This window comes from Gopherus flavomarginatus, chromosome 2, assembly GCF_025201925.1.
Source record: "Gopherus flavomarginatus isolate rGopFla2 chromosome 2, rGopFla2.mat.asm, whole genome shotgun sequence".
In the NCBI taxonomy this organism is placed as follows: Eukaryota; Metazoa; Chordata; order Testudines; family Testudinidae; genus Gopherus; species Gopherus flavomarginatus.
In genome coordinates this window covers 29,051,607-29,068,315 of record NC_066618.1, presented here as the reverse complement: position 1 = coordinate 29,068,315, position 16,709 = coordinate 29,051,607, and positions in this window count along the sequence as shown.

The window sequence follows — 16,709 nt, the reverse complement described above, 5'->3', positions numbered from 1 at the left end:
GAAAACCTAGATACCTGTTGCAAGTTTATTTAGATACATTAGCTTGGCCACTTTCACTCCATTTACACTACCACTGCTGCATAAATATTTGCTCCAAGGCAAGATTCTGAAATGCCTGCAAAATTAATTTTCTACAGTATAAACAACAAAGTGGCCAAGTAGAAAGGATAATCAGAGTATGCATTTACTAGAACTCCTTGTCAGAAGTGTGACCAGGATGTACATAGTTATCTGGAATGCTGCCGCAGCACAACCCTTGAATGACTTCCCATATAATCCGAAAAGCTCCAGAAGCCCCCACCATGGCCCAATTTCAGAGTTGCTGATCACCTGCAGCTCCCACTGAGGAGGAATAGTAGGTGCTCAGCCCCTTTGAAAATTAGGGCACTGCCATCAAAATAGTTCTTGGGCTAAATCAGAAGAAAAGACGGAATAAGAAAAAATGAATCAGGGAAATGAGACACGCACCAAACTTCATTCTTTCCTTCTTCTTATTTTTCTTTATATCCTTTCTTCTCTCATCCTCTCTTTTCTCCTCCCCCTCCCACTCTTTTATTCTCTTTACCACACCTTTTCCCGTTTCTCCTTCAATCTTCCACCTCCTTTTCCCCTCTCCTCCATCTTGTCTTCCTTAGTTGTATTTGCAGCTGCTAAAATGCAGTAAAGAGAAGAATGAAATGAAATAAGAGACTCACTGTGCTGAGCTAAACTCTGTGACAGCTTGTCATATATGGTAAATACTTCTTCATTTTGCAGAACACAAAGACTCTGACAATAAACAGAACAAGCTACGGTTACCAAAATGCAATTGCAGTGTTTTATGGTACGGTAGAACCTCAGAGTTATGAGCACCAGAGTTACGAACTGACCAGTCAACCATACACTTCATTTGGAACCAGAAGTACACAATCAGGCAGCAGCTGAGACAAAAAACAAAATAAATACTGTACAGTACTTTGTTAAATGTAAACTACTAAACAAAAGGAAAGTTTAAAAAAAGATTTGACAAGGTAAGGAAACCATTTCTGGGCTTGTTTCATTTAAATTAAGAAAAAGCAGCATTTTTTCATCTTTTTTCATTTTTTCAAAGCTGTATTAAGTCAATATTCAGTTTTAAAACTTTTGAAAGAACAACCATAAGGTTTTGTTCAGAGTTACAAACATTCTCCATTCCCAACGTGTTCATAACTCTGAGGTACTAGTGTATATTAATCTGCTCTAAATCTTAAAAAAATCCTGCATTGGTTTAAAATCAGGTTATACCTGGTAAAATTAAAGTGCAGTACTCTCAATACATGTAATGTGTATCAGTTTCATGAAGGTGCGTGTTTCAAGAGAAGTAAAAGTGGTGTGAATGCAATCAACATGTAAGATCTTTTCCCCCTTTGTTTTTCTAATTTGCTGATTTCTGTAATGAATAGAATACAGTAAACTCCAGAAGTTTCCATGAGTAGAAAGGGAGCAGTACATGGAGCTAGTGCACGGTGCCAAAAGGAGAGTCTTCACTCAGGTCTCATCTTGTTTTACTTTGAGTAAACAAGAGTCCTATACACCAGGCACTTCAGGCAGAGTTAATATTCTGAGAACAGATCAAATAGTTGATATCCCGCTGTGTTGTGTCTACTATCATCTTAAAATAGGAGAATTTATTGAAATGGTATAGGAATAAATTCTTCCCTAAGATACACATTCTTCCCACTGTCTTCAGCAGGACTCTGCACACCTATCTGAGAGCAGAATTTGGCCCAGATTTAGGAATACACTCTGAGCAGGTGGGCCTGCTTCAGAGTAACCCATCCAGGGCCAAGTGTGGCACTGCAGGCACTCCCTGCCTCAATCCATTGGCTGTAGCTGTAAGCTTGGCATCAGTTTACACCCAGCTCAATAACAAACACAAACTTTGGCACTCCGTACCTTTAAATACATAAACAAAACAACACTCCAAGTCAAATGCCTATCTGCAGTGCTTGAGGGCCGTGGCCTGGCCCTGTGCTATCACGGAGGAGGAGATGGTCTATCCCACTCTCACACTGCACCACCCTGAGATGAAGTAAGCCACCATTTTGAACTGGCCTGCTAGCTCTTGATTGGTCAGTATTTCCTCTTGGCTTTCTAGGCATTTGGAGCACTGTCTTGCAGGAAACCTGGTCTGAGTTGAGGGTATCAGGGCACCAATGCCTCCAGCAGGGGGCAGAGAAGGCCTGGTCAATCCCCTCACATACCTAAAAAATAGGTTGGACAAATAAGAATAGCTCTATTGATCTTCTGGCTAGTGTCCTACTGGTAGGGAATACATTACAAACAAAAATCTTGTTTTTTTTCTGATTTGCCACAGACTCTCACGACTGTTCAATACCAATCCAGCTGTCATTATACTAATGGCATCTGTTCTGGGTATTCAGCTGACCCATTATCTGATGATTATTCACTTATAGAAATGTAAAAGTTTAAATCATATTTTATGAAACTCATTTTTCTTGTTTAAAAACCTCACCTTGCTACTAATAATACCATCAAATCATAAGTTATGCATAAGCTTGAGGAATTCAAGAGCAGTAAATCACTGGGACAGGATGTTATTCATCACAGAGAGGTGAAAGAAATAAGAAGTGAAATAGTGGTGATACTGATCATCATGTGCAATATAGCCTTAAACTGTTCCCAAAAACTGGAAGATTGCCAAGCTACTGCCTATTTTCAGAAAAGGGGCCAAGTGACATCCCAGGAATTACGGATCTGCAAACCTTACCTCAATTCCAGGGAAACTGATTGGGAGACTAATTGAAGATATACTAGTACAAGACTTGGATAAGTAAAATCTGATAAAGTCAAACAAACTCATTTTCTGTAAAGAAAAATTGAATCTCTTCAATCTGTTATTAGAAATAGCTGATAAAATAATAGATAAAGATGATGTGGTTGACACTATCAGGATTTGACAAATGCAGTTGCTCATTCATCAATAGTGAGTGTGGAATTTCCCTGGAAGTGCAGGACTTACCAATGAGCTGTTGCAGAATTTAAGCTTTCATTTCTAAAAATGGGTATTTCCAGATCCAGATTAAAAAGCAATGTTTGAAATGAGAGTGAGTGAAGCGCTATTTTCCTGTCATCCAGAAACAAATTTTTAAAATTCAGTCTATTGAAGAGAGCTGTGAGCTGACTTAAGTGTCTCAGCTACTAACTATGAAGCCTGCCTGCCACACTCCTACTATTATTAGTGGTATGGCAGCACCGATCCCTGTAGTTAAGGTTGCTTTCAACTTCTGTTTAAAGATAGACATTTCTAAATCCTCTAAAATCGACATGCTTAGTCAAATTCCCTTGAAATTTGGTGTGCCTCAGGAGGGTTCAGGGTAGGGTGAGACATCCAAATGTGGGGCCATTTGAGCTACAGGTTGCAGAGCTATAAGCCTTGGAAAATAGCCACTTTGCAAAAAGTTTCTAGGTAGGGTTTTTTGTGCAGAGCATCAGATCGAAGTACTGATGTGATGCGGACTAAAATGGTATCAGTCTGCAGGTGCCACCCAGTAAGTTTTTGGGGAAGCCAAACTGCAAACAGTATTTAAGAAAATGTACATTTTTTTACAGCACATATGTACCAATACAGAAAAATGACAGGTTTCCATTCCTGGCCTTTTGTATGCTGTAAAATTCAACCATTTTAAGTGATCCAAAATCCAAATGGTTACTCGGGATTGCTTTGAAATTTGGTGTGCCTGATTGAGGCACAGGGTAGTGTTAAGTGCTCCAGATCTGATGTTGTTTGACCAAAGGGTTCTTGAGGCGCACCCCAGTGGTTTCTTTCTGTGGCCTTGTACTCCTAAACTGAGAGATACTAATGAGTAGATGAACCACAGACCTCATTGAGATTGATGGCTGTGACCACACTCTTCAATTAACATAACTAAGGATAAATTAATCACAAGCTCCCACCTGGGACAAAAGAGCTTTGCAGTGCGTGGCTGGAGACTGCTATACTTGGAGAGCCTTGGGTGGTTGTAACAGGGTGGCTCACCTCTTAAGGGCTGGGACTAGCCAACCCTGATTACACAGTGAACCACACCTGAGAGAGAGCAGGTGCTAGTGTACCCGAGAAGTGGGAGGGGGGGAACCTCCTGCTTGGCAAGGTAGTTCAATAGATCTTTCATACTTCTGAATAAAAATAAACACCCATTCTCCAAAACTGGCAAGTCATTAATTCTGCTACTGGGAAGCACTGACTGAACACATTCTACAATGCACAGTTCTGTTGATACAGTTTATCAGAGACAGACACATAGGTTTTCAATATTTATGAACATCAGAACTATCCTGGAGAACAATGAACATTGTGCTATCTTAACTAACCAGATAAGCTGTGGATATTTCTATTTTCTTTACAATTGATAAAATAAAACCTTCTTTTTTTCCCCTTTTTCTGAATTAAATATTTTAACACTTGTAATTAAATAATGTATATATATATATAGAGAGAGAGTGATTGCTATCTATATAAAAGCACAAATATATATTTGATTTCCATGGAAATCTATACATTTTATTTAGCAGTGAAAGGAGAGGCACTCTTCATTCACGATGTAGCTTCTAGGCAGTATATCTACACACACTGGCCTTTCCCTCCTGCTTGTCCATCTATGCCACAACAACCAGTCACTTTGAATTTGCAGAAACCTTAACTTCATGTAATCCTGGCAAGTCACATTGCTGGTCACTTTAATTAAAGGTGTGCCCAGAACAAAAAACACTGGACCTAACACACATCAAATTTAGGAAAGCTTGAATCCAGACCTGAACTTCGTAACTGGGCCACACTCTCCACACCCAAGCCATCTCTACCTTGAAACTATGGAAAAGTTTGGCTGCTCATCCAGATCTAAACTGTGTGGCTCAAGCTCATATTAAGTTTTAATATCCTCTCTGAGGATAACTCCACCTCCCCGGGTGCAACTTTAGGCCATCCTTGTGGCCCTTCCTGCCTGTGGGACCTATGTAGCAGCAGTCTCCTCTAGGCAAGGACAGTTCCCGCCTCTCCCCTTCCCACACACACAGTTGAGAGAACTGCTATTACTACAGCAGTTGCTGGCAGCTAGCCCTTGGCTAAGGAAGTTCCTTTCACCAAAATGCAGAATGACCATGGCTCTCAGCAACTTCAGCAGAATGTTAAGCCTCTGCTTTTGCAAAGATTCCCCCCACGCCCATCAATGCTAATGACAAGTAACAGAATTAGCCATCACTAAAATATTATTTTAAAAGATTGATACAAATTTCAATTCATGGAACAACACGTGGTTGGGCTACAGAATGACTGGTTAGGATTTTACATAATTTTGTCTGAACCCAGGCAAACTGCAGTGATGGGAGTATTAAAAAGAAAGGACTGAGAGAAAAACAATTCATTTTCTGTTAATGTTTCAGGACTATAAATTTATATTATTTAAAAAAATATTAAAGCATGAGACTATGTAAGCGCTGTGTAAATAAACAAATAGCCCAGGCAAGAACCAGAATACAAAGACAGAATCAGGCAGCTTTCAGGTTTGTTTAGAAGAACAGAATAATTACTTCACTCTCAGTGCATTTTTGGATCCCATAGAGCTGGCATAAGAGAGGAAGCACAGCTCATGAAGCCAAGGGCAAGGAAGCAACATAGGGAACAAAATGAAAGTCACCTTGTAAACTGCAAGTTTGAACTTGCTTCTAAGTACAGTAATAAGGGAGCAGGCAGTACATTCTGGCAGGACTCTGCAGTCAGAGGAGGGTGAAATAACACTGCAACCCACCACAATTGCAGCATGTTAGTGATCTCAGAAGGAGCCAGTCAACAGTGGGTGGAGAATGAACAGGAGTCATGAGGCAGGGCTGTGGCAATTATGAAACATACATTTATAAATGCACTTTAGGAGCTAGATGGTAGTGTGCATGGGATGGGGGATTATGTCACGCCTATATAGCAATGATCATGTAATGAGAATTTGTTCTCTAGCACAAAAAGGTTCCATGCTCTCACTAGTGACTGGAAGAGAACACTTCTACTCCTTTGCATTTGTATGGCATCTGGTACTGGAGAATCTCTCCAAGTATTTTACAATCCCTAATGAATGTGAACTGTTGGGTAAAGATTGCTGTAATGATTTTACAGATTGGTAAGCGAGGTTAAGTGAATTACTCTATGCCATATAACAAGCTAGTGCCAAAGTCAAAAATAACAGAATATAACCAACAAAAATGTGGTCAGCTGATATCTTTCAAGTTTTGCAGAGATTCAAACAGGATTCATGACGAGACCTGTAAAACAGTTGGCCATTCATAGACAGAAATATTGAACTAAATTTTAAACAGATATATTTTTGCAGTAAAGACATATTGATATTTGCAGCACAAACACTAGATCTTGCTATTGTCACTTAAATAAAATTGCCAAAGCAGCTAATTAAGTGTATGTATTTTTAACTATACCAAAAAAATGTAATATGGAATCAATTACATTTTCTCCACCAATATTTACCCATACAGCAATGTTTGTTTGTTTCCTCCTAAATCTCTTATCAGCAAAACTGTACTTTATCCCAAGCCATTCTCTTCGTTTCTTTCTATCCTATAATTCAATGACCCACAAAATTACGTGAAATAAATTACAGGAAGATAAATTTTAGGCTACAACCTTTTCATCCGTGGCTGCCAGGGGATTTCTCTTTATGGACTCTTTGTTTCATAGTGTGACAACAGCAATTACACAGGGGTCTGTTTTATAAATGGTACCACCCTGGTTACAGAAATCTATTTTACCTGTTCCATTAATGACTCCAGCTATAACCTTTATAACTGTTCCAATGAACACTATTAGAAGCATTTCATTTACGCTCAACACAGACTACGCTATAGTCTATAACAGAGTAAGCTCAGATTTCTATGCAAAAAAAATTGTGTTCATTTTGCAGGACAACTTTTGTAGCAAAGAGTGAAAACAAATAGATAGTGTAACAGACTGACTGCATGCAGCACTTGTTGAAACATTCACACTCCAGAGGGCAACCTGTTTGCTGTTCTGTATGGCTCCATGTAGGCCAGTGTTTCTCAAACTTTTGTACTGGTGACCCCTTTCATATAGCAAATTCATGAGTGCAACTCCCCCTTATAAATTAAACACACTTTTTTTGTATTTAACACTATTATAAATGCTGGAGGCAAAATGGTGGAGGCTGACAGCTCACGACCCCCCATATAATAACTATGCGACCGCTTGAGGGGTCACGACCCCCAGTTTGAGAACCCCTGGTGTAGGCACATCATGGAATACACATGGAATACATGTGAAATTCTTACAATGCCATGTAAAAATACAAGCTAACAAAAAGTAATTAAAAGTCCCTTAGGTAATGGAGAGATGTTTCCCCAGCAATGCCAAGTTCAGCATCCAAGAGTACAGGGTTCTAGCTTCCTCCATGCAGCAGCTCCTGCAAGGCCACAGAGAAGCAGCTCTACATCTGGCCTGCTGATTCAGCAAGACACAAGCAGGCCTTGCGGCCCTTGTTCTGTGTCTGGTTGCATATGGCCCTGGAGATACAGTGGTCTGCAGTGGGCTATAGAGGGGGCTCATGCAAATGAACGCTCCTTTTTCCATGGGCTGCCGAATCCTCAGGCCTGGAGATTCCAGTTCTCCTCTGTGCCACTGGGCAACCCTGTTTCTCTTTGGAAGGGTTACTCCTTCCCAAGGCGGAATTAGCAGGTATGGCCACAGCCATAGATATTGGCTCAGCAGCCTTAGTATAACAATAATATTTTAAAAAACTCATATTGCAAAGAAGATAATGGCCTGTGTTGTGGAGGATTTTCCACTCTTCTGTTGCCACACCCCTTTAAAACTGTATAAAAAGTAACAAATCTGAAACAGTTCCCTGCTGGTTCAGCTGCTTCTGACATCTGCCTGAAGAGCTATATTTTCTTAACAGGCTCCTCAAATGAGTTGTCATGTCCCAGAAGCCGGGAGGCTAAAGCTGTAAAGCAGCTAAGGAGACAACCATCTAAAGAACCTTCTCTAAAATGGCCCCAGAATAAAGCTGGAGCCAGCATGATCACTCAGGAAGAGAAAAGACCTGGACCTCCCTTCTAAAACTACTGAGTGTCTGTCCACTCATGTAGCCTTCTAAGGACTTGACCTCACTGCAACTCTGCACCTATGGTCAGCCCTGACTGCAAAATGAACCGGGGAGACCCAGGAACTTCCAAGTTCCCAGTTTGTTACTGCAGACAAGAGCCCTCAATCATAAATTGAGTAAATGACAAGACATTTTCTCTCCAAAACAAGACCACTTAGTTTTCTTACATTTTCAAATACACCACAACCATTAACTAATTAATTCTTGCACCATTCCTGTACAATAGGTACAAGTAAGTATTATTGTCCCCATCTGACAGATTTAGAAACTGAGACACACAGAGGTGGAGATTTACTCAAGGTCACGCTGAGTCAGAGCCAGGATTACAGCTGGGGAGTTCCTGGTTCCCAGAACCATACTCATGCATACAATTAATGGATATGAAAATACCTGCTTCTCACTGTGAGTCATCAAACAGGATGTAGAGAATATTCTGTTAACAGTCTTGGTAATGGCAGTGTAACCTCTCACAAACACATGATACCAACCTATAAAGTACAGTTGTGTCAGTAATTTGCAATGCACAGAAAAATCAGCCACTTTATTATTATTTATTTGTATGATATTAGTATTTAGGGGCACCAATCAAGATTAAGGGCCCCACTGTGCGAGAAGCTGTACAAACAGGTACTAAGAAGACAGCTCCTTCCCCAGGAAGGGTTGCAACAAGACCCAACAGATGGATGAAAGAGATAAATGAGAGTCGTGGGAGGAGGACGAGATAGCACTGAGGTGAGCATGTCCTATCCCTGCTTCTAAAAAAAATCTAATTAATCAAACTCTCATGTCATAGGAAGATCCAGAAGTATTTGATCTGTATAAAACATTCATTATACAATGACAGTGAAGCAGGTGTGTACATGGGAAGGCTGATGGCAATGGTGTCTGTGAAATTAGTGTTGCCTCAATTAACCTGCCTCAACCTGTAACAATTTGCTCTTCAGAAATAACAGAATGGGCCAGATCCTCAGGTGAGGCCAAAATGTAGAGTGCAAGTCAGAAGGTGAAGTGTAAAGGTGGCTTAAGGCTCACCTTTGTATTACCCTCAGCTAGGTGTTGCTTGTTGCATGGCCATTTCCCCCATTGCTGGGTTAGAGTGGTCTAAGGGCTGCTCTGACTTAGGCAGGCCTTTAATGGCCACAGGGGCCCAAAGACACAGCCCAGGATCAGCATTGCATAAGGGTGCTCTGCCCATGCATTTTTTTCAACAATTCCACTCCCTTTGCCTGGTTTGCAAGCAGCAGGGAGTGTGTGTGGTGCATGCGCTGTTAGGTACATCAGCTCTACACTACTGCAGGAATACCCTTACGCTGAAGCGATCCTCCCTGGGCCAGATAAACCAGTTTATGGACAAATAAACTAGCCATCATCACTGAAGGATCTGGCCCAATATCTGTACTGAGAGGCCTCGTTGTGGAATAGTTTCAATACCCTGTATTTCTGAAGTGATGCTAAACAGTGTACAAAGTTAGCTTTTTGAATAACCAGAATTCATGTGTACCAGGCAATAGCTAACTGTATCTGCTTATTTACATAAGTAAAGCAACATTGTGCATATTTATGAGACTATCAATATGAACTATAAACAAGTAGTATAATTTTGATAGTTCTTCATATCTCATATCTCATAGTTCTTCATAATATAAACCTTGTCACCAGAGGAAATAGCTGTTTGAATTAATTTTCGGACTCTTTGAACCATTCTGATTTGGTGTGGTCTTCTTATCAAAAATTGTGTGCGACACTAGCCCTAACCACAGAGGGCCAAAGTCTGCTTTCAGTTACACTACAGGAAACCTGAAATATTTGGATTGCAGTCAATTGATTTATTCCACATTCATCTGGGAACAGAGGTTGGCCCAAGCAGTACGTCCATAGTCCACATCTAGGAAGAGATAGTCAATCTGACACCACTTCACACATTTGCTGTTACTGTCACTGTTTCCTTGCATTTCTTCACAACATTTCTCAAGCGCACAGCCAGTTTGAGCAAAACAGGTTAATAAAATAAATAGCAGCTGGGGGTCAAGTGCAACTAACAGTAAAATAATGCAAAGGATCGAAACAGTATAATACTGTCCATTGCCATGATGTACAGTTTCTGAAGCTATTTACAGTCAGGATGTATTTTGCTGCTATTTATACTCCAACACAGGCAACATTTGTATATTTCCAATATACAATATCAAAGGATTTACTTACTGCTATCATTCTGTACAAGCAATAATGAACTTACAAACATATATTAAATTGTCTCTCTTTGATATTGCAATATGTTTCTGATCCTCAACTCCTAGAACAAAAAAAGAAGTCCTAGAGAGCAAGATTGTTAGACACTCTGAATTAGCCCACCACCAATCACTCTAATCACAATCACACCTTGCTTAGCAAAAGTCATTCTTTTTTGCCCACAGGAGTAGACCTGAATGTGAATCTGACCCAATGTTCCTCAGAAGAAAAGTGTTACAAGCATGTGTAATGTTACTATATTATTCACATGTATAACTATCATTGGTAACATTGGACATATATATCCCACTGACAGGATTAACTTCTGCTACTATGGGGGCCAAATGCTGAAATCCTTGCTTAGTTTTTATTCAGTCCTTGGCAAAAGCCCCCATTGTTTTTTCCTGTGTCAGAACCCTAGCGTTTGGGCTGTAGACATTAGGGTGCTTCTCATTCAAGAAGAGAAAGTGACACATTCATTCAGAAAAACAAACTAAGAGAACTGGTGCCGTGCATAATAGTGCAGTAATGTAAGGTTAGCCTGCTGGAGACAATCCTAACTGAAACACTTATTGTAGTGGGATCTTTTTTCCATGCTTTCCAGGAAGCCTTGACTTCTCCAAAGGAATAGCTGCATAAGATAACACCAGTGCAAGATCAGAGTATGTAAAACAGTAACAGAACCACTGACACCAGGAATGACACCAAATGTTCAGAATTACCAAAACAGCTGAATCAGTACAAACCATCAGCACTTGAAAAGCACTGGGGGAAAAAATGACTGCCGGAGGATTTATTTGCTTCTGTAGTTGCAGCTGCCACCTAGCCGCTTGTACTCCCCTCCTCCTGACAGGCCAATAGATTGGTGGTTATTTATTTGCAGGCCTGCTCCACCCTGGCTCCTGCTGCCATGATTGCTACTCATGCTCTTCTTCAGACATCATGTCAAATTATGTAGCTCCATTACAACTGTGCCATGCTCTGTCTTTACACAATGGCATTCTTTGTTGGATGTTTTCCTAACAAAAGCCCATTGGCCTACATAATCATTGCTACATTTATTTGATTTGCTCAGCACCAATTTAAGAGAGTTCTTTTGTCCTTTTACATCATTATGCCGGCTGAGAAATGTATGGCCAGATTTTGGAGTAACCCCAACTGAAGCCAGCGAGTTAGTTGTCATGTACACAGGTCTTACTCAGAGCAGAATCTGGCCTCCCCTTGTCTTCCTTGGCCCATAATCAGTAATGAGTGTTTTTAAATTGTGGGAGTTAAAGGGGCACTGTCAACTTCATCTAGTCAATTTCAAAACTTGAATTAAAGGTAGTTTTAGCTACTACATCTTCCCCATTTCTCCTCCTCCCTCTGCCAATTTTGGTGGTTTACAAGCACTTTCTGTTTTTTGTAATGTTTTCTCTTCCTGGAGGGAGAGGCCATCAAGTCCACGCCCCTGCACTGAGTCAGAACCAAGTAAACCTAACCCACCCTGAGATGTGTTTGAGCATGGTTACACTTGCTGATGTAGAGTGCTGTGAGTTAAACCAGCCCTCAGAAAGAGCAGTAGGGAAAGCGCGGCAGTGTGTTCACACTGTCAGATTCAAGTGCACTGGTGGGGCCACATTAGCAGCTCTTGCAATGCCACAGAGAGCAGTGCATTGCGGTAGCTATCCCAGCATACAAGTGGCTGCAACGTGCTTTTCAAATGGGGTGGGGGTGGGGTGGAGTGTGACAGGGAGTGTGTTGTGTATGTGGGGGGAGAGAGAGTGGGTTTTTGGGGGGCTGAAAGCATGTCAGCATGCTGTCTTGTAAGTTCAGACAGCAGCAGACCCCCCCACACCTCTCTCTCTCACACACTCACAACAGCAGCATTCCACACTAATGGCTTGCTTTGTCCCAAAGCAGATAAGCATGCTGGATGTCAGAAACGGAGCTTTGAAAGGGCATATCCGCATTCCTACAGCCAAGTCCAAAACAATGACAAAAATGGCCATTTGACTTAAGGGGATTATGGGACATTTCCAGAGGCTGATCAAAGCGCAGTAATGCAACACCTCATTCACACTGATGCTGGAGTGTTTCAGCCAAGACGCAGAAAGCTTTATGCTTCTCATGGAGGTGGATTACCAGGAGTGCTCCAGCTGCAGAGTCCAGGCCAGTGCCGTAACAAGGGTGAAGAGAGTGAGGCACTTGCCTCGGGCACGCAACGCTGAGGGGTGCAAGGGCTCATGTCCCCTCCGTCTTCACCTCCTTCCCTGAACGCTCCGCCCCGCTCTACTTCTCCACCCCCCTGGCTTCCCACGAATCAGCTGTTCATACGAGAAGTGAGGGAGGGCGGAGAAGCAACCAGCAGTGCACTCAGGCCCAGGGAGGTGGAGGCGGAGCAGAGGTAAGCTGGGACGGGGAGCTCAGAACCGGCTCTAACTTTTTTGCCACAGCCCAAAGCAAAAAAAAAAAAGCGGGAGGAGGGGAGCGCTGCCACGGCCAGAGGAGTGAGGTGGGGGGGGCAGTGAGGCCGGAGGAGCTGGGGGGGGCGCAGTATGGCCATGGCGCGCCTGGAGGAGCCAAGGGGGTGGGCACGACACGGCACGGCCGCAGGAGCCAAAAGGGGGGGGGGCAGCCTGGCACGGCACGGCTGGAGGAGCCAAGGAGTTGGCATGGCACGGCAGGAGGAGCCAAGAGAGGGGTGGCGCAGCTGGAGGAGCCAGGGGGGCATGGCCAGAGGAGCCGGGGGGGCGCAATTTTATATTATTGCCTCGGCGCAAAAATATCTAGTTATGGCCCTGGTCCAGGCACTCTAAGTGCCTTGCCAGTGTGGATGGGTTGTGAGTTAGGGCTCCTGGGGCTGCTTTAATGCACTCTAACTTGCAAGTGTAGCCAAGCCCTTAGTCTCCTATTATTAAAAGCCTCCAGTGATGGGTGTTCCACAGCCTCCCTTGGAAGCCTACTCCAGAAATTAACTCCTCTTATAGTTACAATATCTAACTGTGACAAGGTCCCCAGGGTGCAACCAGGTCTGTGGGACAAGTGAGCCCTCCACAGCCACCAGCCTGGGCAGTGCTCACACTGTGATGGTGCAGATGTCAAGCTACAACCCTCTGACAGTGCCATGGAGATCATTCATGTAACTCAGCTGGGTGTGTCCCTGCCTGTGGATGTCTGTGTAAATGCAGTACCTGCCAGAGGTTTGTAGCTTGACAGCATCATGGAGTGAGAGGTAGCCCAGGTTGCTGGAACAAAGGGCTCAGCAGTCCTGCAGTCCAGGCTGCACCTCGGGGACCCCATCACACTGCTAACAGCCCTAAGCATCCAAAACCACAGCAAGGATCAGTATCAGAGTGTTCTGTCCAAACCCCCTTTCCCTGATATATGAATAGCAGGGAAAGAGAGCAGTGTTAGAGTCTCTGTAGCCCATAACTGCCACCGACAGATCCCTCTGGAGCTAGGTATTTTAGCTTCAGGAACAGATTGTACAGGTATTGCAGCCTGATCTACATAAAGAATGATATAAACACATAATTATAGCTCTGCATATGTGCAGTGCCTGGCACTTACACAGCCATCCACAGGCAGAAACATATCCAACAGCTACATAAATTATCTCCATGCGTGGCGCATGAACTGCCTGTTCGAGGAGGCTAGCCCATGGCCCCACCCCTTTTGTCTCCCTACCCCACCAGAGCCCCGAGCCCCCCATCACAGCTAGAGGAGCCCCTCCCCAGCCACCCCAAGTCCTGGCCTGCCAGCTATCCCAGGCCACCCTGTCCCAGCCAGCCTGTCCTAGCCCTGGCTGGGTAGCCCAAGTACCCTCAGCCCTGGGATGCCGGGCAGCCCGAGGATGGGCCCCAACCACCTTGAGTCCCTGGCTGCCAGTTGGCCCACCGTAGCCTCAGCCCCAGCCCCCGCCCGCTTCTGGGAAGAAGAGGATCCTGGGCAGGGGCCATGTGGGAAGAAGAGCAGGAGGGGGCTTCATGGCAGAGTCACACCTGGTTTGGGGAGGTTTAACCGCCACTGGCCTGCGATACACAGCACCCATGATGATCTCCCAGCCACTCATGAACCATCAATTGAGAGGCTTTAGCCAATTCTCTCAGCTCCCCAGCATTGCTCCCCAGAACTGTACTGACTTGCACTGGTCACAAGCCTGACCAGTTTAAGCTCATTACTTAGTTATACCCTCCCTCAGTGTGGACTGGACATACACTAGCTTTTGAAATCTGAGCTGAGATTCCCCAAGCACTTCAACCAATGACATACTGTTTTAGGTAAAATATAAAACAGATTTATTAACTACAGAAAGTAAGATTTTACGTGATTATAAGTAGCAGACACAAGGATCAGAGTTGGTTACTTAAGAAACAAAAACAAATTCACAGTCTAAATTCTAACTCAAACAGACTAAGCAGGATTTGAATCAAGCAGTATCTCGCCTTACCAGATTGTACAGTCAGCTTACAGTTCCTCAGTATACAGACTGGATCCCCTTCCAGCCTGGGACCAATCTTCCCCAGTTCAAAGTCTTTTTCTTCCAGATAGTTTCCCAGGTGTTAAGATTGGGGTGGGGAAGGCCAAGTGATGATGTCACTATCTCTCTTTTATACTTTCTTTGAGATTCTAGAAGGATCCTTGCTGTGATGTGGATTACTCTGCTCCCATGGTGTACATGCTTTTTCCAAGAAGCCTCTGGGATAGTGGATTATTTTTGATGAGCCAATGAGCCATCTAGCTATTGATGGCTACTCCTTTGTTGTAAGTGAAAGGTTGGCGGTGGGCATTGCCCAATCTCACAACATATTGCAGTAGCACACATATGGCAATACTTCATAACTTGACACACAATGACAGCATGTACAACCCAGCAGGATATTAATGCTCAACAGATCAAGACTTTTACAACGATACCTCACAAGACATGCATTTGAATCAGACATATCATAATCCTTTCACAGTGGTGAAAATGGGGCTCCAGGATGCTACTTTGAGATACAGAGTGTCACACTAACCCATATCTCCCATACTGCAGATCAAGACCATAAGTTCTTGTCTTACCTTCAGTGGACATGGAGAACATCTGATTACGATTCTTTTTATTGCAGCCCTTAACATATTTGAAGACTGTTATCATGTGCCTCATCAGTCTTCTTTTCTCAAGACTAAATGTCCAGGTTTTTTAACCTTTCCTCACAGGTTAGATTTTCTAACCCTTTCATAATTTTTGTTGCTCTCCTCTGGACTCTTTCCAATTTATCTACGTTTCCTAAAATATTGCACCCAGAACTGGACACAGTACTCTAGCTGAGGCCTCACCAGTGCCAAGCATGAGAAACCAACAGTGTGCTCAAGAAACGGATCAAGAGATTCTGTATTGATTTCAGCCACACAACAACTGGATTCTGCTGTGACATGATAGAATGTTATAGCAAAGCATTTGTTTTAATGAGAGGCAACCCTCATGTGTTTGTTTTTCACTGGGAGATTGCGTTGAATTAAATAGGATTATGTTGTCATACCATTCCTTTCTAATCATGATCTATGACAACTAGCATCTAGCTCACCGTGCTGTCATTTTATTATCGTATGTAATTCACCTTGAGTATCAGAATTCTGGATAGGAACAGGAATCTCAGCATTTGGCTGTATTGTGTGAATAGCTGACAAATATTAGGCCTGATCCAGCAAGGGGCTGTGCACACAACACTCAGTTAAGAGAATGATCCACTTTACTGGTTGAGGACTATTATTGTCCAGAAGAGCCTAAAAAGGCATTCAAGGGTTATTGTGAGCTAGGAAGCTGGAATGTAGATACTCATTATGTGGACACTGAGCACCACAAATGAACACAGCACTATACAACAAGAGAGCTATTCCAAGCAAAGGGTGGGACCCTGACAGATAGCACTAAGAATTGAATTTAATGAGTGAATATAAAAGAGAACCACATACTATGACATACAGCATGGTGGTTGTTGCTGAAATTCTTTACAGAATAGGTGGTTTATTAATTATTACTTATTGTTGCTGTTATTATTATTATTATTATTATTATTATATATTTTGTATGTATTTCTGAAGTGTCCATCATCATAACATCTGGACAAACTTTTATGGAGAGATTGTCTTTACTACATAGTATTTATGATATTTGGCATATATATAGCAATGAGAGAACCTGTCCTCATGAGATTTACAACCCATGCTCAACAGGTCTGGCTAGTTTGGATAAGCAGGGTGTAACTATCCAAACATGCAATGCTTATCTGAATTGCTCCTTCTAAATGTATAAGGTTCACTTATCCCTCCTCACAAGGAGCGAAATCCTCCTAA